This window comes from Balaenoptera physalus (genome assembly GCF_965194825.1).
Source record: "Balaenoptera physalus genome assembly, chromosome: 10".
Lineage (NCBI taxonomy): Eukaryota > Metazoa > Chordata > Mammalia > Artiodactyla > Balaenopteridae > Balaenoptera > Balaenoptera physalus.
The window spans coordinates 111,049,111-111,072,531 of NC_138889.1; the positions used below are offsets into that span (position 1 = coordinate 111,049,111).

The 23,421-nt window shown below is 52.4% G+C and overlaps 1 protein-coding gene and 1 long non-coding RNA gene across 2 annotated transcripts in view; one reads left to right on the forward strand and one right to left on the reverse strand.

Moving 5' to 3' along the window:
• Positions 1-23,421, reverse strand: part of SHANK2 (SH3 and multiple ankyrin repeat domains 2) — a 559,042-nt gene that overhangs the window by 32,712 nt on the left and 502,909 nt on the right. The window lies entirely within an intron of this gene.
• On the forward strand, positions 408-5,679 carry LOC309636519. Its single transcript, XR_014250044.1, has 3 exons — positions 408-1,210; positions 1,815-4,045; positions 4,395-5,679. It is a non-coding gene; the product is annotated as an uncharacterized lncRNA (long non-coding RNA).

The following is a 23,421-nucleotide window of genomic DNA, read 5'->3' on the forward strand; positions in this document are numbered from 1 at the left end:
GGGTTGTGGTGATGGGGCACTGGACAGCCCGCGCAGCCAGGGCCGAGCGCTGAGGCGAGCACGAGCCCGGCACGTTCCTGGGACAGCAAGATGGCCAGGGGGCCAGAGCAGTGTGAACCCAGCGGGGAGGGGGTAGAAGAAAAGCCTGGGTTCTGAGAGGCCCAAGGCCCAATCAGCAGAGCCTCGAGTGCCAGCTGAGACCTTAGGTTTTGAGCATGAGAGGGATGCGGCCGATTGATGTTTCAGGAGCGTCAGTCACTCGGGATGGGAGGAGGGGGTGGGGCAGAGGCAGAGAGGGCAGAACCCAGGCTGGGAGCATGGGCGCTTGGACCAGAGGGGGTTAGGAGGGGTGGGGAGACCCGGTCAGGTCTGGAACCATGGGACACGGCGACGTGGGTTGTGTGGGACGGAGCTGCCTGAGGCCCTGGTGAGATGCCTGCAGCACAGACGGCCCCCGGCCGCCCACCCGCCAGGCCTCGGCGGCCAGCCCGGTGCGAGGAGGGCGGACCAAGAGGAGGACCGCACCCTGCCGCCGTCGGGCGGGCCCCTGCGCTATTCGTGATGGGTCAGTGCAGGCATGGGGAGGGGCTCAAGGACCCCCCAAGGACGAGCGCGACACCTGCTCCAGACAGAAGGACCAGCTTCTCGAGCCCACAGTGGGTAGCAGCCCCTGCCACGGAGCCCACCCTGACCGTGGGCCCCTCATGCCCTTCTTTCCCCTTCCATCTCCCCTCAGCCACACCTAGCTTAAGTTCATACGCTGCTTTGCAAGTAAAGAAGCTCTGGATGAAGTCCGGCCCCCAGAGCAAGAAGCACACCAAGGCGAGAGCTGCGGGCTGCGTGGGCTTTTGGGGATCAGCTGCCACTGCACAGGGGGCACTTGGGCAGTGACAGCATGGAGGTGTCAGGTGGCTGTGCTGTGACGCATATGAATACCCTCCTCCAAGAAGGCACAGAAACACCGGCAACACAATTCAACCTGGAATCAGCAAGCCCATGACCAGCGAGGCAGGATGGGCACATGCAGCTCCATTCTCCTTCCAGCACAGAGGACAGAAGAGCAAAGAAAGAGCAGAGCTGCACTTTAGTTTCCCAGCCTTTTAACAAACTGAAACTTCAGTTTAACCAGAACGGGACTGTGGAGCCTGCTACCATCCTTAAAGCAGATGCTCCAAATTGCTCATGTGGTGACAGGAACCTCAGAGACTGAGTAAGTTAAATGCTTGCTGCAGTTTCCTCAATTGACCACTGAACTTTCATGGTCCCTCAAAAAAACAAAAACAAAAACAAACCCCAAAACAAACACACACCACACTGGGCCTACAATTCTGGCGTGCTGCCACCAGGAGGCGTGTGCCTTAATCACCCACCACATTTACAGGTTAAGCCAAGTCCTGAAGATCACAGCCTTGGAGCAGATCTAGTTACCTGTAAGAGGGAGTGCCATTCTCTCCATCACATCATTCTTACATACAGACATGGTGCGATTTACGCAGGGAGTAAAGCGTGGCCACATCCTGGCAGAGGGCAAGAATACCAGCCTGGCCACCACCTCGGTTCAGGGAATTTCTGCCTTCCTTTACACACTTTCGTATCTTTCTAAATAATTCTCTAATTCCACTTAAATTGTTGCTTGAAATATCAAGCTTGTATGTGTACATAGTTTAAAGAGGCAGAATTCTACAAGGCTTGTTACAAAGCCAACAGGACCTCACCACCTAGCCCCACTTCCCATTCCCGAAGCCTTCAACCAATTCTTTCTATATTCATCACTGCATCTCTCACCATGCTGCTACTTGATGCTTTAATTTTAGATATCATCTGCTGACACACCACTACTGAAAATGATGATCTAGCTCAGCATTCTCAGCTGTGGCACTACTGCAATTTTGGACCAATCAGTTCTTTGTTCGGGTGTGCACTGCAGGGTGTTCAGCTGCGTCCCTGCGTTCTACCCACCAGGTCCAGCAATCCACTCCCCCACAAAGTGACAACCAAGAATGTCTCTAGCCATTGCCAGTCGTCCTCTGGGAGGTCGAAGTCACCCTCAGCTGAGGCTGAGAACTACGAACTTAGATCTTTTTCTTCATCCCCCATACCACCACTTTTCCAGGACTTCCATCCTCAGGTGATTGATAGTTACGTAGTAGTTTTAACCAGATCAACATTCAGGATTTACATCATGATTATGTAACATCTGTCTACAGGTAAACCACATGGTATACTATGATTCCTTTGCCTTTTCCAGTGCGTTTTGTTTTCCCTGGAGTGAAATAATTTTCTGGTGTTTTTAGACTGGTTTAATTTTCTGTGTACTTAATAGTAATTGAAGTCCAAACACTTCCTTAATTATGTAAATCTCTTTTCAAAATCTTCAGGTACATTGGATGTCTTGTTAAGTTTGTCTTCTTGAACAAATCACTCCTGAAGACTTCTCTAACACTGTGAGTTCAGTGTCCTCTTGGCCTGTTTCCCCATTACTGTCACCCCTAGGATTCCTTCTGATTCTGTCTTGTGTTGCATCTTCTGAACCCTAGACCACATGTATGTATTTATTTGATTCAAAACCTCATTTTTGGTAGAGGACATTCTCCAGTAGTTTTCCAATAAAAGGAGTTTGGGAGGTGATTTTTTTGAGACATTGTCTATTTGAAAATGGCTTTATCTGCACACTTAAATAGTAGTTTGCCTGGGTATAAAATTTGAGGTTGGTGGGTAAGGTAAAGTAAGCTCCTAAGACTAACTCTTCTGCAGGTAACAACTGTAAAGTCTGGACAGAATATAGTCCCTCATCCTCAAACCCAAACTAACAAAAACAGTTCCCTGAAAGCTCTGGAACATGAACAAAGGTGGGCAGACTTTGGGTGGGAGTGGAAAATCGGAAGCTTTGGGCCATGGACACAGAGTGGTGTGAGTTACCTGATGCTCTGGTAGAAACCGCAGCCTTTCTGGTTTGAGAAATCAGAGGACAGAGCCCTTTGTGTCCACAGCTGCCAAAGTGAGGGGAGAATTCCAGAGAGGAGAGAGCGAGAGAAGAGTAGGTCCGTGTTCTGTGTGTAAACTCTTCCCAAGTCTGTGGTTGACATCTGAACCATGTGTGCACAGGGCCAACTCAAAATAGCTTGCAGATAAGGCTAAAACACCTGAACTGATATTTGAGCAGCTGCCACAGCAGGCTAGACAGTTTGCAGCTTGAGTCTAACCAAGGTAGTTGTCAACTAAAACGAAAACATCAGCACTCAGGCAAGAAGTGTAACAATCTAGAGTTGCCGCAGCATAACATTCACAATATTCAGGATACGATACAAACTTACCTGATGAATCCACAGATGACGAAGGTGTTGGAATTATTAGACGAGGACTTTAAAGCAGCTATTATAACAATATTCAATTGGGTAAAGGAAAATATTCTCTTACTGCATGAAAAATAGGAAATCTCAGCAAAGAAAAAAAAAACATGAGAAACGTTAGAGCTAAAAAAATACAGTATCTGAAATTTTAAAAAATCACTGGATGGGTTTAATAGCAGAATGGATATGACAGCTCAAAGAGTGAACTTCAGTACAGAAACAGGACTTATCCAATATGGAGAGAGAAAAGATTTTCAAACGTGAACAGTGTTAAGGACTTGCGGGACAATGTCAGAAGGTCTAACATAATGATAATTAGAGGCCCAGAAGGGGAGAATAATCAGAGTCCCAGAAGAGAGAGAGAAAATGGGTCAGAAAATGTGATGGCTGAAAAGTTCCCCAGTTATGTGAAGGACATTAATGTACAGATTCAAGAAGCTCAGTGATTCCCAAATATGATAAATACCAAGAATATCATGCCTAGGCACATTATTGTCAATCTGCTGAAAGCCAGAGAAATCTTAAAGCAGCCAGAGAAGGACATATTACTTACATAGGAACCGTGATTTGAACTATTGTGGACCTCACATCAGAAACCATGGAGACAAGAAGAGCCTGGAACAGCATTTTAAAACTAAAAGTAAAATAATCGTCAACCTAGAATTCTATAACCACTGAAAATATAAAGAAGGAAGGCAAGGGCTTCCCTGGTGGCGCAGTGGTTGAGCGTCTGCCTGCTAATGCAGGGGACATGGGTTCGAGCCCTGGTCTGGGAAGATCCCACATGCCACGGAGCAACTAGGCCCGTGAGCCACAACTACTGAGCCTGCGCGTCTGGAGCCTGTGCTCCGCAACAAGAGAGGCCACGATAGTGAGAGGGCGGCGCACTGCGATGAAGAGTGGCCCCCGCTTGCCGCAACTAGGAAGCCCTCGCGCAGAAACGAAGACCCAACACAGCCAAATAAATAAATAATAATTAAAGGTGCTAATAATAGCTAAATAATAATTAAAGGTGCTAATAATTTAAAAAAAAAAAGAAGGAAGGCAAAATAAAGACCTTTGTAAATAAATGATAACCAAGAGAATTTGTTGCCAGCAGACCTGTACTACAAATAATGCTAAAGGAAGTTCTTTAAGCTGGAGGAAAATGATGAAGAATCTTTAGAAGGCATGAAGGATGTGAGAAACGATAAATGCCTGGGCAAAATATAAAAGATTATTTTCATTCTCATTAAAAAATAGATATGACTGTTTTAGGCAGAAATGCTGTTGTTTTGTGGGGTTTATAATGTGAGTAGATGCAATACCTTAGACAGATGTAGCATAAAGGAAGGCAGGAGTGAGGCAGATACACCTGTACGGCTGCCAAGTTTTTATACTTCACGTGAAGTGTGCAGTGTGAATTCTAAGGGGACGGAAGAGTTAAGGATGTGTACTGTAATCCTAGAGCCACGACTAAAGAGAATGTAAAGAACTACAGCTAAAAGCAGATAAAATGGAGTTCTAAAAATAGTCAGATAATCCAAAATAAAGCAGCAAAGGGAGAACAGAGGAAATCTGAAGAGAAACAGAAACCAAACTGGTACACCTATGCTGAACAGTGTCAATAATTAAATTAATGGGATAAAGCTCCAGTTAAAAAGCAGAAACTATAAAAACAGAGTTAAAAAAAGACCTAAATATGCTGTTTGTGCACTTGACACAGAGAGATTGAAAGTAAATCAATGGAAAAAGGATTCCCCATAGATGGAGTGGCTGTATTAATATCTGACAAAATAGACTTCATCCACTTTGCAAAACAGTTTGGCAGTTCCTCAAAAAGTTAAACAACTCTACTCCAAGTATATTCCCAAGACAACTGAAAACATATGCTTACACAAATACCTTTACACAGAAGTTCATAACGGCATTATTCGTAGTAGCCAAAAAGGGGGCTGGAGGAATGAGCCCCTTGATGGGCATGAGATTCCTTTCTGGAGTGACAAAGTGTTCCAAAATTAGACTAGTGATGGTTGCACAACCCTGAATATATTAAAATCCACTGGACTGTGTAATTCAAGAGCTTGAAATTTTATGGTATGTAATTTATCTATCAACAAAGCTGGAAAAAAATAGACTTAAGGAAAAGAGCATTACCAGAAATAAAATGGGATATTTCAGAATGATACAAGAGGTCATTCATAAGGAGGACATAACAGTCATAAACATTTATGCAGCTAATAACAGAGCCTCAATATAATGAAGCCAGATTTGACAGAATTAAAGAAATAGGCAACTCTGCAAACATAGTAGGAAATTTTAATGCCCCTGTCTCAAATTGATGAAACATCTAGACAAAAAATCAAAAAAGACTGCCCCCCTGCCCCCAAGATGGAGAAGGAACATATTTTCCTTGGTCCAGGTTTTCTGAAATTTGCTGATGTGCCTTAGTGTGTCTCTGTTTTCATCTCTTATACTGGGTACTCATGAATCCCTTTCCATCAGGAAACTTGCATTCCTCCATTCTAGAAAGTTTCCTTCAGTTATTTCCTGAACATTTCTTTTCTTTCATTTTATCTCTCTCTCTCTCTTTTTAAAAAAAGTTTGGCCTCACTGCGCAGCATGCGGGATCTTAGTTCCTCAACCAGGGATCAAACCAGCGCCCCCTGCAGTGGAAGCACGGAGTTTTAACCACTGGACCGCCAGGGAAGTCCCTCATTTTCTCTTTGAGGTACACTTATTTAGCACATGGTGGAACTTCTGGACTGGCCCTCTAATTGTATTTCCTCTCCAACTTTTCACATCTCTTTCTGGGAGACTCTTTTCAATTTATCTTTCAATCTATCAAAATGTTCATATCTGCTATATTTTTAATTTCAAGAGCTCTTATTTTGTTCTCTGTTAGTTTAAAAAAGAGCATTTTGTCCTTATTGCAAGGATGCAATATCTTCTTTTATCTCACTCCTCATATTAATAATGTCTTTTCATAATCTTACTCTCCCTGCATAGTCTGTTTCCTCCTTTTTTTCCTCCACAGTATGTTTGTTTTGGGCTTTCTCTTTCATATTAATTCTTTCATCAATGTCATATTTAAGGAAGACCCCTAAAGAGCTGATTTCTGTCCCAGCCAGTTATTTTGTGAATACTGACAAACTGATCCTAAACTTCACATGGAAAGGCAAAACACCCAAAATAGCTAATGCAGTATTGAAGAAGTACAAAGTCAGGTGCCTGACATTGCCTGACTTCAAGACTTACTACAGAACTTCACTAATCAAGTATTGGTGAAAGAATAGACAGATCAACAGAATAAAACAGATAGCCCAGAAATAGACCCACACAAATACAGTAACTGATCTTTGACAAAGGAGCAAAGGCAATTCAATGGACAAAAGATAATCTTTTTAACAATGGTGCTGGAACAATGGGACAGCCACATGCAAAAAAAAAAAGAAAAATAGAAACTAGACATAGACCTTACACCTTTCACACAAATTAACCCCAAATGGGTCACAGACCTAAAGGTAAAACACGAAATTATAAGACTTCTGGAAGATAATGTAAAAGAAAATCTAGGTGACCTTGTGTAGCAATGACTTCTTAGATCAAACACCAGAAGCCCTATCCATAAAAGAAAAAATTGATAAACAGTCCATTAAAATTAAAAACTGCTCTGCAAACTACACTGTCAAGAGAATGAGAAGACAATACACAGATGGGGAGAGAATTTTTGCAAAACACGGATCAGATAAAGGACCAGCGTCCAAAATACACAAAGAACTCTTAAAACAAGAAAACAAACAACCCAAATAAAAATTGGGCAAAAGATCTGGATATCTCACCAAAAAAGATATACAGATGATCAATATCCTATGTCATTAGGGAAATGCAAATTAAAACAACAATGAGATACCACTACACACCTACTAGAGTAGCCAAAATCCAGACCACTGACAACACCAAATGCTGGCGAGGATGTGGAGCAACAGGAACTCTCATGCGTTGCTGGTGGAAACGCTAAAACGGTACAGCCACTTGGTAGACACTTTGGCAGTTTCTTACAAAACTAAACATACTGTTTCCGTGTGACCCAGCCATCAGGCTCCTTGGTGATCATTCACCCCAATAAGTGAAAACCTGTGTCTACACAAAACCCTGCACATGGATGTTTATAGCACCTTTATTCATAATCGCCAAAACTTGGACACAACCAAGATGTCTTTCAATAGGTGAGCAGATAAATAAACTGTGATACATCCAGACAACGGGACTGTTACTCAGTGATAAAAAGAAATGGGCTATTGCGCTTCCCTGGTGGCGCAGTGGTTGAGAATCTGCCTGCTAATGCAGGGGACACGGGTTCGAGCCCTGGTCTGGGAAGATCCCACATGCCGCGGAGCAACTAGGCCCATGAGCCACAACTACTGAGCCTGCGCATCTGGAACCTGTGCTCCGCAACAAGAGAGGCCGCGATGGTGAGAGGCCCGCGCACCGCGATGAAGAGTGGCCTCCGCTCGCCGCAACTAGAGGAAGCCCTCTCACAGAAACGAAGACCCAACACAGCCATAAATAAATAAATAAAAATAAATTAAAAAAAAAAAGAAAGAAATGGGCTATCAAGCCACTGAAAGACATGGGGGAAACGTAAGTGCATCTTGCTAAGTGAAAGAAGCCAATCTGAAAAGGACACACATTGTATGATGCCAACTACATGATATTCTGGAAAAAGCAAAACTATGGAGACCATAAAAAGATCAGTGGTTCCCAGGGGTTGGGGGGAGGGAGGGAGGGAGGAACAGGTAGCGCACAGGAGATTTTTAGAGCCATGAAATTATTATTCTATATGATACTGTAATGGTGGCTAGACGACATTATACATTTGTCCAAATCCATAGAATGTACAATGCAAAGAGGGAACCCTAATGTAAACTGTGGACTTTAGTTAATAATAATGTATCAATATTGTATAATATTATATCAGTATTGGTTCATCAACTGTAACGAATGTAACACGCAAGAGCAAGATGTTAAAAATATGGAAATGGGTAGGTGGGGAGGGGTAAGGGAGTATGTGGGAACTCTTGTAGTTTTCACTCTATTTTTTTCCTGTCAGTTAAAACTATCAGAAAATCAAGTCTATTAATTAAAAAGGAAGCTCATTTCTACAGTTTTTTATTACGGAAAATTGTCCCACAAATAACCAAGAGCAGAGAGACCATTACTCTGGACCACCGCGGCCTCGTCAGCCAGCGCCAGCATGATGAGCTGGAGCAGTTCCAGGGCCTCTACGCACCCCACCGCCCCGCCCCCCATGGGTCTTTGTGGAGCAAGTCCCAGCCTCCTCTCACCCTGCCCGAAAGCAATCCGGGCTGCTTTGTATTAAAAGACAAAGTCTCACGCTGAAAACACAGCCACAATACCATGATCACACCTAAAAGGTAACTCTCAATCCTCATATCACCAAATACTCCATCACGGCTGGAGTTTAACTGACTGTCTCATAACTGTCCCCAAGTATACAGCTGGTTCGCTGGAATCAGGAGCTGAACACAAGCCGCACGTTGTGTCTGTTGGCATGAGTCTTTTTTACTCTATGGGGTTCCCCATTCCTCTTTTATTCCCTTGCGGTCCATCTGCTGAAGCAGAAAAGCCATCGCACCCCCTTGGTTTTGTTTGCCGTGTGCCTCTGTCCTCTGTTTTGCCATCCGCTGCTGGCTGGAGGCTGGAACCTGGTTCAGGTTTGGTTTGTGGCAGGTGGACGTCACAGGTGGGGCTGTGTACCCCCTTGTCAGAGCCCCCGAGTGTCTGCTGCTTGTGGTTTTCTGCGATGTTAAGATTTATGGGTGGGTTCAGGCATGGTCACCACTACCCGTTAGCTGGTCACTAACATTTTTAGCTGCCACCGATGGTCACTGCCTGGATCGTCTACTGCTCGGGGGCTGTAAAATGGTGATATTCTACTCCTGTTGTTGCTTCTCCATTTATTATTTGGAATAATTTGTAAAGAGAAACTTTCTCAATTATTTGGTTGCCCTGAGGGACAGTCTCTATAAGAAAAGCAAGAGGCATGCTTCATTCTTTCTTTTTATTCACCGGCTTTCAGATTAATGAAACTTCAGAAGTGACCCGTTCTTGAATGTAAACCGTTACAGCCACTATGGAGAACAGTAAGGAGGGTCCTAAAAAAACTAAAAACAGAGCTACCATAGGATCCAGAAATCCCACTTCTGGGCATATATCTGGAGCAAACCATAATCCGAAAGAATACACGCACCCCAGTGTTCATTGCAGCACTATTTACAGTAGCCAAGAAATGGAAGCAAACTAAATGTCCATTAACAGATGAATGGATAAAGAAGATGTGGTACATATATACAATGGAATATTACTCAGCCATAAAGAGAATTAAATAATGCCATTTGCAGCAACATGGATGGACCTAGAGATGATCATACTAAGTGAAGTAAGTCAGACAGAGAAAGACAAATCTCATATGATAGCACTCATATGTGGAGTCTAATTTAAAAAAATTATTTATTTTTGGCTGTGTTGGGTCTTCGTTGCTGTGCGTGGGCTTTCTCTAGTTGCGGCGATCGGGGGCTACTCTTCGTTGCAGCGCACGGGCTTCTCGTTGTGGTGACTTCTCTTGTTGTGGATCACGGGCTCTAGGCACGCGGGCTTCAGTAGTTGCAGCGTGCGGGCTCTAGGGCACGCAGGCTCAGTAGTTGTGGTGCACGGGCTTAGCTGCTCTGCAGCATGTGGGATCTTCCCAGACCAGGGATCGAACCCGTGTCCCCTGCGTTGGCAGGCGGATTCTTAACCACTGCACCACCAGGGAAGTCCCCAAACTTTTAATTTTTAGAATAGTTTTAGATTTACAGAAAAATTGTGAAGATAGCACGGGGAATGCCCATATGCCTGCCCCCGGTCTCCCCTATTACGAACACGTTACATTAAGACGGTACATTTGTCACAATCAATGAACCAATGTTGATACACTGTTATTAACTAAAGCCTGCATTTTATTCAGATTTCCTTAGTTGTTACCCAATGTCCTTTTCTGCCCCAGGACGACACATGACGTTTAGGCTCCTCTGGGCTGTGACAGCTCAGACTTTCCTTGTTTTTGACGACCTTGACGGTTTTGAGTACCCGTCAGGTGTCTTGTGGACTATCCCGTCTACTGGGGACTTTCCCCCACGATGGGGAGGAAGTGCCTTCTCATCCCATCGTATCGGCGCACACGGCTGATCGCTGCGCTGGTGCACGTGCTCAGCTGGCTGAGGGGTGCTTGTCAGGTTGTCCCCTGTGAAGCTAGTCTCTCCTCCTTCCCACCTGGTCCTCTTTGGAAGCAAGTCACCGTGCACGGCCACCCGCCAAGGGGTGGGCAGTTAAGGCCCGTCTCTTTGGGGGCTGACCGTGCACATCAGTTTTAGGGATTCTTCTGCAGGGAGACTTGTCTCTTCTCCTTATGTGTTATTCAGTTGTTTATTTCTATCAGCAGCACTCGTGGATTAGCACCCAGTACTGCTTTATTTGGTCACTCAGATCGCTCCAGCTCGCGCCGTCGGGAGCTGCTGTGTCCCTGAGGCCTGCCTCCTTCCTCTGCTTTTTCACCATTTCCTTTCTTTCTGGCCCCGCAAGAGGCCCTGGGCTCCTGTTCCTTTTATGCTCCGTTATCCCACATGTGCTCAGTGGGGCCCCTTCACAGCCACTCCTGAGACCTTTCTATGTGACTGTGAACGTCTTCAATACCGCCCTTGCTTGCTGGTGACACAACGTGTTCAAGGCTCTTTGTGAGTTTATAGATAATTTTAGCTGAAATTTAGAATAGCAGGGGTTTTCCTTCTTTGATTTTATATCTGTATCTCTTTCTCTGTGCTAAAAATCTGGGTTCCTAATGACTGACATTAAGGTAATGACTTATTTTCTTGCCCTATTATCTGTCTGTCTTTCTGTCTGTCCGTCCGCCCATCCATCCATCCATCACCTATCGATCGCCTATCTATCTGTCCATCTACCACCTATCTATTATCTATCTATCTATCTACCTATCATTTATCTATCCTCTATCATATCTATCATTACAATCATTAGATAGTTTCAGGCTAACAATATCATTATCGTTACTAACAATATAATTACTGAAAAGAGCTTAAGATTTCATTGTGCAGTGATACACAAACTGTCACTTGAAATAATTTCTCCGTTAATGCCATTAGTTTAATTTGTGGTTATGTTCATTTCTATTATTTTGGTTTTGATTTTTAAAATGTCGATTTAATTGTTAAGTATTCACCCAATTTCATAATCTGATCTACCACCATTTGTATTCAGAAAAGTCTCTTCTTTCTCTTCCTGTGCTCTATCTACCCCCAAGGCAACATTAAATTAAAAAAACATTTCTGTGTGTGGATTATCCTTCCATTAAAAAGAAGAAACGAGAAAATACCTGTGTTTGCCTGTATATGTGTGTCCATGCACATGCGTGTGTATGCACGTGTCCGAGCGCATATGTGCATTTGTATGTATGCGTGTACATGCGCATGCATGCGTGTGTACACGTGTGTGTCCGCTCCCCTCCTTCTGATCACACGTCTCTCGCCCTTGCCTGTTCTTGACAACGAGCCCTGGAGGCAGTGCCGGGCGGCGCGCAGAGATGCTCTCATCCCTGCCAGCACTCTGGTCCTCCGCTGGGAGGAATCCCTGGGGTTCCTTCCTCTGACGGGGCCCCAGGTGACCTCCGTCTCCAGAGGACCCGGGTGCTGCCGGGCCTTGGCCTGCGGGGGTCCCGCGGGGCAGTTCCGCCTCAGCTCGCTCTCCCCACCGCAGCCCAGGATCGTACACTCTGGGGTCTCTAAGTCTGCGTGCCATCAGGCTTCCAAAATCCTGTTGCTGCCGGCTTTTCACCCCCTTGCCTTGGGTGGTTTGCACTTCAGGAGAAAGCAGTGCAGGTGCGGCCCTCAGCAGCTGTCTAACTGGACGTCGCCAATCAGGTCCCTGAAAACTCCTCTCCGGGGAAAGGTGCACGTGGGACACAACTCACAGGGCACCAGCGGGCAGACTCCCCCGCTGCGGTCAGGCCGTTGCCCTCCCCGAGGGCAGCTACCGCCAGCCACGTCTTGTGTGTCCTTTGCGGGGGTGTGTGAGCATGTGCAGGAGTTCGGGGCATAATTAATTCCTAGCTTGCCTCAAACCACGGTTTACTCAAACCCCGGTCTTGTTTCCTCTTGATGAGAACGCGGTCCCTCCAGACCTGGGCCCCTCCCAGGCTCCAGGCATGGCCCCCACTCAGGCTCCGACGCAGGCTGGCCAGCTACCTGCTGCGTGCTTCCAAGGATGCCCTGAGCTTGCCCTTGGCATCCGTGAGCGTGTGCTGTTCCCTCGGCTGTACCGCTGTGGTGGGACCAGGAGAGGGGAGGGAGAAAGGCACCATCCCCTCCTCCAGGGTAACTGTCTGCTTTATCCGACCAGGCGGATCATCCCTGGGACCACTTCGAGAGAAGAGGAGGTGCCCCCGGGCTGGTCAGGAGCTGTGGCCCCAAATGCCGTGGCCCACCTCTCAGCAGCCACGGTTGCTCCTGGCAACGTGCGGCCGTGGTCCAGTCGCACCCCCTTTAGAGATGCTGCACGCAAGGCCCCAGGTTGGGGGGCAGAGGGCTTCCCTGTACCAGCGAGCCCAAGGATCCGGCATCCCGGCGTGGGCTCAGAGCGGCCGCTTCCTTCCTGCCCTCGCCGAGCAGCGAGGCACGTGGCAGTGCCGTGGGCGTGTGTCTGTGTTCACTCAGGCTGGCGTGCGGCTGTGCACGCATGGAGGGCCTGTCCCGGGCTGAGCGTCACACCTCAGCGTGCAGCATGGTGGCGGGCCCGTTACAGATTCCCGGCACCGCACAACAGCAGGCGCGCAGTATATATTTGGGAAGGTGGGAAAACACTGGGGGTCGGTACGCCGGGTTCAAGTTCCAGCTTCCTAGTTTCCAAGCGAGACAGTGATCCTGGATGGGGCTTCGAGACCAGAAGCTCCGGCGGCAGCACCGGGAGAGCGAGTCCCACCCGTCTCCACGAGGACACGATGTGGGTGGGTGTGTGACATCAGTGTCGGCAAAGCTGAGGCTCGGCTCTTCCAGGAAAGGGTCTCCGCCCCCCCCCCAACACCCCTAAATGGCTTCTCTCATGGGACGCTCGCAGGCCAGCCTTTCTCATTCAGGCAGGCTTTGTCTCCAGCCATTTCTCCTTCTCGGCTGTTCTACCTGTGTCCCCCTCTGCCAGCATCCAGACATTCATCACTTCCTGTGTCGGAGGCAAAGCTGGGGCTGAGCTGGGCGTGAATCGGGGGCTTTAGGGGGCTCTCAGCGCATTATGCTGTCTTTCTCCAGGTGAATATGCAGCATTTCAGGTCAAGGCAGTGGAGGAGTGTTGGATGGAGGCCGAGTGGGGAAGCAGGATGACCTTATATCACGGTGTCTTTCAACCCCTTCTCCTCCTTGTTGCCCTGCTCAGTGAGGCACGGGGGGCCAGCTCCAAGGCCCACGTGAGGCGAGAGGACCCAGAGGCCCAGGCGTGGTTCCTGGAACACGGAGGGGCCAGGCCGTCTCCGCAGCGTTGCTAGAAAACCAAACCCAGAGCGAGCATTAAGTGAGCACCTGTGGAGTGTCCCTGTGCTGGGGACCTGCCACGGTTATGTCACCGGATCCCGCGGGCAGTACGCCAGCAGCCCACACGCACGGCCTGGCCTCGGGGCTACGCCGGGTCTGACTCTGCCGAGATACAGCTGCAGAGCCGACCAACCCGACTTCCCACGAAGCGTCTCGCTGCCCCCGCGCGGATGACATCGTGGGGATTGCGTCTGGTAAGCAGGAAGCAGCAAGTGCTCCCGATGCCTTACACACAAACGGGAGGGTGGGAGGTGAACCCCACAAAAACGCAGGGGCCGTCAGCTCTGAGACGCTCTGGGCCTCCGCGGTCTGGAACGCGTTAGGACTCCACACACACGGGCACGCGTGCACGCACGAGGCCTGGCAGCCCTTCTGGAGTCAGGAGGCAGCGTGTGCCACGTTTGAGCGTGCGTTCCCCACACACCTACAAGGCCCTCTGTGAGGCTGCTGCTGAGTGGGGACCAGGGTGAGAGTGTGGACGGTCTGCAGAGGGGGTCCTGGCGCAGAGCTTGGGGGCCACGGGGCAGACCGACACCCTTCTCTGCAGATGACTCTTCTCCTTTGGAGAAACACCCACTGGCTCACTAGGGGCCTCGAGGGGTTGAGGCCAGAGCGGTGGTGCCACCTGCTAAGACTCACTTGGCGGGGAGGAGGTGGTGCCACCGTTTCATCAGACGCCTCGGTTAGTTCTGTGCTGGCCCCAAACCCCGCAAAGGAACGGACCGCAGACGTGCAGCCTGCCCGGAAGCTAGGGCGGCGGCACCCAGGCCAGCTTCTCCCCACCTGTGAGCCCCAGGCCAGCAGGTCGGGGGCGGGGGGCGGGAGGGTGCTGCTTCCTCCTGTTTGCCCCCTTTCTGTCTGGAGCATCGGTCATGCTGAGACGGCAGCAAGAGAAAACGGCGTGTGGAGAAATGAAGGAGTTGGCCTCGGTGGTAGATGCAAACAGGATCCCCGGGACCAGGCACGTCCAGAGGGCGGGCGGGACCCACGCGACGTGCTGAGCACACACCAGGTCCGGGGGCCAGGATGTGGGGCAGGGGCTCCTCCGCTGCCGGGCCCTGGGCGGGACGGCGCTGCTTTCAGAAGCCGCCTTTCCTCTCGTCCCCTTGGACAGAGTGCACGACTCGTCTCCGAGGGCTGGGCAGCTGGGTCCCCTCAGGTGGGGCCTCGGCTGCCTCCCCTCGACATCCTAGCCCTGGTTCTTACGCGCCAGGGTCCCCATCGACGTCCGACTCGAGGGGGTAGGACATCAGTGTCTGTGCCGAGCCTCGGCGCGTGCCAGCCCTGGGGGACACCCAGGAGGAGGCATCTCTCTTCCCTGCTGTTACCCCAGGGGCTGGTGGCCTCCGAGAGTCCTGAATCTGTGGGCACCTCCCGGGGAAGCCACGCGGGTGTGGAGGGTGGCCTGGGTGGGGAGGCGGTGCGGCCTGCAGGGGGCACGAGGGAGGGCCTGGGCGGGGGAGTGGGGCACAGCGGCCCCCGGCCCGGGGACGCGTTCCTCACAGGGTGGACGTGAGGCCAAGCCGGTGGGGCGTCTGCTTGGACGGGCGGGACGAGTCCCTGGGAGTCCGTGTTCAGGACTCACGATCGCGGGGGCGGGCGTGCTGCTATTCAACGGGCCGGCGCCCAAGGGAACCCCGTAACGGGGGCGGCCGGGCTCTGGGCCAGGCCGGGCTGTAGGTGGGCCAGGGTACAGCGGGGGGCGGGCACCAGTCAGCTCCTCTTCAGGCCTTGGCCTTCCGAGGCCTGTGGGCTCTCTGGGTCCCGCACTGGGGCTGGGGCTGGGCGGCTGGGAGGAAGAGGTCCCACCCGAGCCCGAGCGCCAGGAGCCGTGCTTCTTCATCAACCCCTCCCCGCCGGGGTTGTTTTGGGGGCAGACTCGCTCCTTCCTGAGCCATCTCACCCCGCGTGGGCCCAGCTGAGCCCCAGCGCACCTCCCTGCACCCGCCCTTTCTGTCCCCTCCAGGGGCACCCACCCCCCGGGAAGTGCCAACAAGCCGGTCTCCTGGGCTGTAGACCAGACGCCCCAGGCCCCTGATGCTTCCCCGAGGGATGTGCTCTGGACCCCTCCTCTGTCTGGCCTGGCTTCCTCCAGCACGGCCTGGGGGCCTGCAGCCTTGGTCTGGGCACACCTGGCCCTTGACCCATGCACCTCCCTCCATTGTCCAGGCTCTCCAGAAAGTTCCACCACCGCCCCCAGGACCCCTCGACTTAAGCCTCCCGAACAGGGTGCGGGTGCCCTGCCTGATTACAGACTTTGGTGACCCCTATTGGGGATGGGCAGGTGCCGACCCTGGCCCCTTCCTCTGGGGCAGCCGCTGCCACTGCCTTGAGCTCATTCTGGAACAGCCCCCGTGGGCCCCGGGAAGGGTGTGGGCTCAGGTGGGCCTGACTCAGGCTGGGGAATCCTGAAGTGGCTGACTTCCCGGTGTGTTTAAAATACCCGTTTTGCTCTTAACTCAGAAGGGCAATTGCTAGAAAAGGCCCTCCAGCCGCCTCGCGCACGGCACCGACGTGCGTAATTAGAGTCGGCCGGGGCTGGCGAGGCGGCACTGCTCCCTGGAGCCCCCGTGGCGGCACCGAGAGGAGCAGGGGCCGCCTGCGCCCCATGGCCGGTGACTGAGACGTGAGATCACAGAGGGGGGGAACCCAGTGCCACGTGGCTGAGCCCGGTGCGGTCGGACGTGCCCAGCCCTCCAGCAGCGGCCAGGCTCCTGGGCAAGCCGCCCCTCCTCTGACGGCCCGTGGGGACAGTGGCTGTACCCAGGGCGAGGCCGGGTGGCCAAGGGCACGGGGCCTCCCGGAGCCTCAGCTTCCTCGCGCAGAAAGGGACGACGGTGGAGCCTCGGGGAGTCATCTGTGGGTCAGGACCTGCCCCACCAGCCTTGACGGCAGTTCAGCACCTGGGCAAGTTCCCCGCAAACCCTGAGTCTCCTGCAGGGGGTCACAGGGAGGCCGGCAGGGCCTTGAGCTGCGTGCCTGGCCTCGCAGCTCCCTGTCCGTGCTGGCGCCGGACGGGCTGGGAGAACTGGCCTGTGCCCCCCAGACCTCCAGGACCAGCTGAGCCCACTCCGGGTGGTGGGGGGCAGCTCTCAGAATCCAGGCCCCTCCCCCTCCACGGGTCGGGCTGAGTCCCACGGCTGAAGCCCACGGTGCAGGTGTCCGCCCCCCTGCACCACCTGCCCAGTCCCAGGGCGGGTGCCCAGCACGGGGGGAAGAGCCGGACTGGCCTCACAGCAGCCCCTGGGCCCCAGACCTGGCATCTCAGAGTCAAGCAATCCGAGCTCCAAGGCGGCCCCCCGACCCTGCAGGTCACGCTAGAACATAACAGCACCTACTATGAGCCAACACGGGGCTAGCATGTCGTGTGCGGACTGCCATTGAATCCTCCGGACAGCTTGGTCAGCAGACACTATTATTATCCCCACCTTATAGATGGGTGACCGGGGCCCAGAGAAGGTGAGCTGTTTGCCCAAAGCCCCAGCGCCTGTAGTGGTGGCCGTGAGTGCATGGTGGAACCAGGTGGTCAGGTACACGCCGAGGAGTGGAATTGCCGGGTCATGCGGTGATTCTGAGTTTAACTTCTGAGCACCTTCCAAACTGTCCCCCCAGCAGCGGCACCATTTTGCACCCCAACAGCTGTGCACGAGGGTTCCGGTTTCCCTGCAATGACACCTCTTACTGTCTTTTGTCATCCTGTTGGTGAGCAGTGGCATCTCACTGTGGTTTGCTTTGGAGTTCCCTGATGACTAATGATGTTGAGCGTATAAAAGCCTTTTATATCAAGTATTTGTATCCGCGACATTGGAGCAGTGGAGTGTTGGGGTGAAAGTTCACGCAAACAGGCTTCCCTGGTGGCGCAGTGGTTAAGGATCTGCCTGCCAATGCAGGGGACACAGGTTCGAGCCCTGGTCCGGGAAGATCCCACATGCCGCGGAGCAACTAAGCCCGTGCACCACAACTACTGAGCCTGTGCGCCTAGAGCCCGTGCTCCACAACAAGAGAAGCCACCGCAATGAGAAGCCCACGTACCGCAACGAAGAGCAGCCCCGACTCACCACAACTAGAGAAAGCCCACGTGCAACAACAGAGACCTAATGCAGCCAAAAATAAAATAAATAAATAAAAAGTTCACGCAAACGTTTCCAGGTTCCAGGCCAGAGATACACGCTCAGGACCCAGCACACCTGTCCTTCCATCAGTGACTCACCCATCACCTGGTCTTAAGTACACGTCCACGGAGCACGCCCGGACTTCATACCGAAAGGAAAAGGCTTGGTGGGGATGCAAAATAGGGTAGCCGCTGTGGAGAACAGTGTAGTGGTTGTTCAAAAACTTACACGTAGGGGACTTCCCTGGCGGTCCAGGGGTTAAGACTCCATACCTCCCAATGCAGAGGGCACGGGTTCCATCCCTGACTGCGGAACTAAGAACCTACATGCCGCATGGCGTGGCCAAAAAAACCCCCCCAAAACCCCCAAACCAACAAAAAAACTTAAACATAGAATTTCCGTACGATCCAGCAATCCCACTTCTGGGTATGTGCCCAACAGAACTGAAATCAGGAACTTGAACAGATACCTGTCTGCAACATTCATGGTGGCACGACTCACAACAGCTAAACCGTGGAAACGCCCAAGGGTCCATGGATGGATGAACAGATAAAGTGCGGTCCGTCCATACGAGGGACTGTCACTCAGCCTGAAAAAGGGAGGAAATTCGGACACCTGCCACACGTGGATGAACCTCGAGGACCTGATGCTCCGTGAAAGAAGCCGGACATGAAGAGGTCAGTCCTGTGTGATTCCACTCGGAAGAGGACCCAGAGTCGTCATTTATAGAGGAAGACGCTAGGATGCTGGGGGCCGGGGTTTGGGGGAGGGGAAGGGGAGTGAGTGTTTAATGGGGACAGAGCTTCAGTTTGGGACCATGGGAAGTTTGGAGACGGATGCTGGTGACGGTCGCACATTATTATGAATGTGCTCACTGCCACTGAACTATACACTTAAAAATGGTTAAGACGGTAAATTTCACATTATGTGTATTTGCCACAGTTAAAATTTTTTTTTTTTTTAAAAAGGGAAAGGAGGGCTTCCCTGGTGGCACAGTGGTTGAGAATCTGCCTGCCAATGCAGGGCACACGGGTTCGAGCCCTGGTCTGGGAAGATCCCACATGCCGCGGAGCAACTGGGCCCGTGAGCCACAACTACTGAGCCTGCGCGTCTGGAGCCTGTGCTCCGCAACGAGAGAGGCCGCGATAGTGAGAGGCCCGCGCACCGCGATGAAGAGTGGCCCCCGCTCGCCGCAACTAGAGAAAGCCCTCGCACAGAAATGAAGACCCAGCACAGCTAAAAATAAATAATAAATAAATAATAAATAAATTAAAAAAAAAAAAAAAAGGGAACAGAATAACCTGAGGTCCAGGAACCCGGTCCTGGTTCCACGCCCACCCACTGGTCACTGGGAGCCGCTCTCTGGGCCATGGTGCGTCACTCCACAGGGTCCCAGAGGACCAAGTAAATGCCCACAAAGTGCTGGCCCCAGCCTGGGGCGGGGGCATGGTCAACGGGGTGACTGGCGGCTGACTTCCCGTGAATGGACGCTCTTTCCCCTGACTCAGTGGGAGGGCTGGGGCCACTTGGAGGACAGGCCAGGGTCCCATGGGATGGAGCACAGCTTTCGGGATGAGCACGAGGCCAAGATCCCACTCGCGTCCCCCAGGCCCTGCCGTGGGGCGGCGGGTGCTGTGCGGCAGCTCTGTCCCCCCACCTGCAGGGCCAGCAGCGCCTCCTGGCTGGTACGGTGCTCAGGTGAGAGCTCGGAGGAGGCTGAGCCCCAGGGGGCCCCGCCTGCACGTCACCTGGGGCTGGCAGTAGCTCGTCCACTCTCGGTCACTCGCTGGCTGGTGCCACGCTGACCCGAGAGCCTCCTCAGCCCTGCCGTCCGCCTGTGCGTCTCTTTCCGGCCTCGTAGCCCTGGAAGCCGGGCTGCCCCGTGCTGGGTCCCGAGCTGCCGTCTCTAGGGCAGAGGCCAGGCGTGGGCCTCCGAGCACTTTCCCCCTCCCGGGCCTCCCCGCTCCGGCTCACGGCACTTGGGCAGAAGAGCGGAGGGCACCGCTCCCGGATGCTTTCGCCCATCGGAGAAAGACTGAGTTTGCCGAACAGACATTGCCACCGCGGTGCTGCTCTCGGGAACGCCTCCAGTCCATAAGGGGATGAATGCACTTCCACGTGTCAGCGGTCGGGGCCGCCCTGGACGCCGGTGCAGGTTGTTCACTGCGTGAGCGTGCCCGCTGGGTGGCGCTCGTGTCCAGCCTGCACTCTGCTCGCCTCGCTGTGACCACACCCCGCCCCCCGCGAAGCGGTGCCTTTTCTAATCTGCCTTGAGGCTGTGGGCAGCACTGTGGGTCTGTGTGCACCTTCCTAGGGGGAGGGCCCCCGGTCCTCCTCAGATTCTAAAATGGAGGTGGAGAGGCCCCCCACGAGGGAAGGAGGCCCGTCCTAACGAAGCCTGCCCCCCACACGGTCCACGTCCTATGCGAAAAAGTCAGCATTTCATGGGAATGTGAAAATGGGCAGCTGATGTGGACAACTGTTTGAAGGTTCCTTAAAAAGTGAAACACGCAATGACCACCTGACCCAGCAATTCCACCCCTAGGCAGGTAGGCCGTACCTGGGGCTGGCACAGGTGTCAGCACAGCCACGTCCACGGCAGCGTTCTCGCAACAGCCAAGAGGTGGAAACAGCCTAACGTCCATCAACAGATGAATGATGGATGGATAAACAAATTGTGGTCCATCCACACAATGGCATATTATTATTCACCCGTAAAAAGGAATGCCACACGGACACACGCTAGCTACAGCGTGGATGAGGTTTGAAGGCGTTCTGCTGCATGAAAGAAGCAGACACAAATGACCTCATATTGTGTGATTCCAACTCTGTGAAATGTCCACAACAGGCTGATCCACAGAGACGGAAAGCAGATGAGTGGCTGCAGGGGCTGGGGGAGGGGAGACGGGGAGCGACTACTCAGATTCTTCCTGGGGGTGATGAGAATGTTCTGGAACTAGAGAGAGGTGGCGGTCGTACAACACTATGAATGTACTAAACGCACTGAATGGTTCACTCTAAAATGGTTAATTTTATGTTATGTGAGCTTCACCTCATTTGAAAAGAAAGTGAGCGTTTAGGCAGATACCCTTATCCTTCCCTGGGCTTGAAGACAGAGGGAAGCTGGTCTCTCCTAAGATGCTCATCCTTGGGGAGAACCCACAGGCGCGAGATGCAGGGTCTGGCCTTATAAAGACCAAACCCTAAGCCCCCATAGGAAGCAGCAGGCCCCCTGGTTGGTGGTTGCCATGGCTGCCTTCAAATTACAATTTATCGGTGTGAATTGATGCTTTTTGTGTTGACGTAGAAGGGGCCTCAGCTCTGGAGGGAGGGCCTGGGACACTTCATCCACCTGGGTCTGGGAAGCTAGGGCCCTGGGGTGTGAGGATTTCCGGGGCAGTGGGGCCAGTACCGGGGGCCAGAGCCCACAGGCCAGACGTGGTGCCCACACAGCCTCCCTCTTGGGACTCGAGTCAGGAGCCGGGGGTCAAGGCCTGTGCGTTCGTCAGCTCCAGCTGCTGTAACAAAGCCCCACAGGCAGCTTCAATAATAGACATTCATAGTCTCCCAGTCTGGGAGGCTGGAATCTGAGATCCAGGTGTGGGCGGGGCTGGGTCCTCCTGAGGCCTCTCACCCTGGCGTGTAGACAGCCGTCTCCTCCCTGTGTCCTCACGGGGTCGTCCCTCTGTGTGTGTCTGTGTGCTTTTCTCCTCTTCCCATAAGGACACCAGTCACATTGGATTAGGGCCCCACCCTAGTGACCTCATTTTACTTTCATCACCTCTTTGAAGACACTCTTGCCAAATATAGTCACATTCTGAGGTTTTAGGGGTCAGGATGCCAATGTCTTTTTGGAGGACACCATTCGGCCCATAAGAACGCGGGCTCTGTCTCGTCCTCACAAGGTCTTCGGGAAGTCGCTGGCTCGGGGACAGTTTTGTGTACCGACCTACATTTGGAGCCGCCGTGACCCCCTGCTCAGGGCGGCAAAATGACACAATGTTCGGACGAGTGCTTCCCTGAGAAGCACAGAACAGACGGACGCCAGGCCCCTGTGAGCATCACAGGGCACCCGGACAGGCCCCTCTGAGGACCCCGGCACCAGGCACGCTCTCCCGGCACTGGGGTCCACGTCACACGGAGGAGACAAAGAGGAAAAAGAAAGAAACTGCAGTTGACATGAGCAATCGCTCTGGAGCTCTGCACATGCTTCTTGGGATTAAAAAACACACAAAAACAAAAACGTGGGCTTTCAACACCCCCAGATCTGGCCGCCTCCATCAGGCAGTAGGAGGGGGCGTCCCTGGTCCCCAGATCAGGCAGCGTCTGGCCACCTGTCATAGCCCCTACCACCTGCTCTTGTCTCTCCTGCCACCAAAGCCAGGCCTCAACCTCAGGGCCGAGCCGCTGGTGCCACCCACCGCCCCCCAGCACGTGGCCCTGGGTGGCCCACCTGGAGCCAGGGTGGCCGGGAGAGCAGACATCACGCCGGGTGAGCTGCCTGGGGGAGACCTTGAGGGAAGGACCCTGGTCTCCTGTGGCCCACTTCTGCCCTGAAGCCAAGGGAGTCAAAGAAAGAGCCACCCAGGCTGCTCAAGCCTCCTGCCCAGCTCTGTGTAGGGCCCGGGGCCCCACCATCGCCCAGCTCCCCCCACCCCGCCCCCCCGGGATTCTTTACAGCAGCCCCCCCCCCAGCGCCTCCCTGCTCCCCAGTAACCTGCTCCCACAAGCCTTTTTGGTTTGGAACATGCAGACAAAGTTGAGGTGAAATTCACATAATGCAAAATTCACCCTTCGTAATTAGCGGCATTTAGTACATTCACGGTGCTGGGCAACCACCACCCCTGGCTGCTTCCAGAACGTTTTCATTGCCCATTGTCACACCCATTTCCCCTGCCCCAGCCCCTGGCAGCCACTAATTTACTTTCTGTCTCTCTGGATTTGCTCATTCTGGGACATTTCATACCAATGAAATCATACAAAATGTGGTCTTTTGTACCTGTCTTATTTCACCACCACAGTGTTTTTCACAGTTCATCCACACTGTGGTGTGTGGCAGTGCTTCGTTCCTGTTTACGGGTGAGTAATATTCCACTGCGTGGATTCCCCATGCGCTTTCATGGGAGGCCCTGTGCGTGGCTGGTCCGCCTGCTCTGTCTCTTTGAGAAGGAGAAAGAAGAGCCAGCATTTGCCGGGTGTTGTACCAGGGGGGCAGGAGCCCCTGAATCCTCGCTGGGCCTGGGAGGCAGGTCCGGTCACCATCCGCATTCGTGTATGGGAGCCGACGGGGCCGGGGCTGCCAGGTTTCACACCTACAGGAAGGGG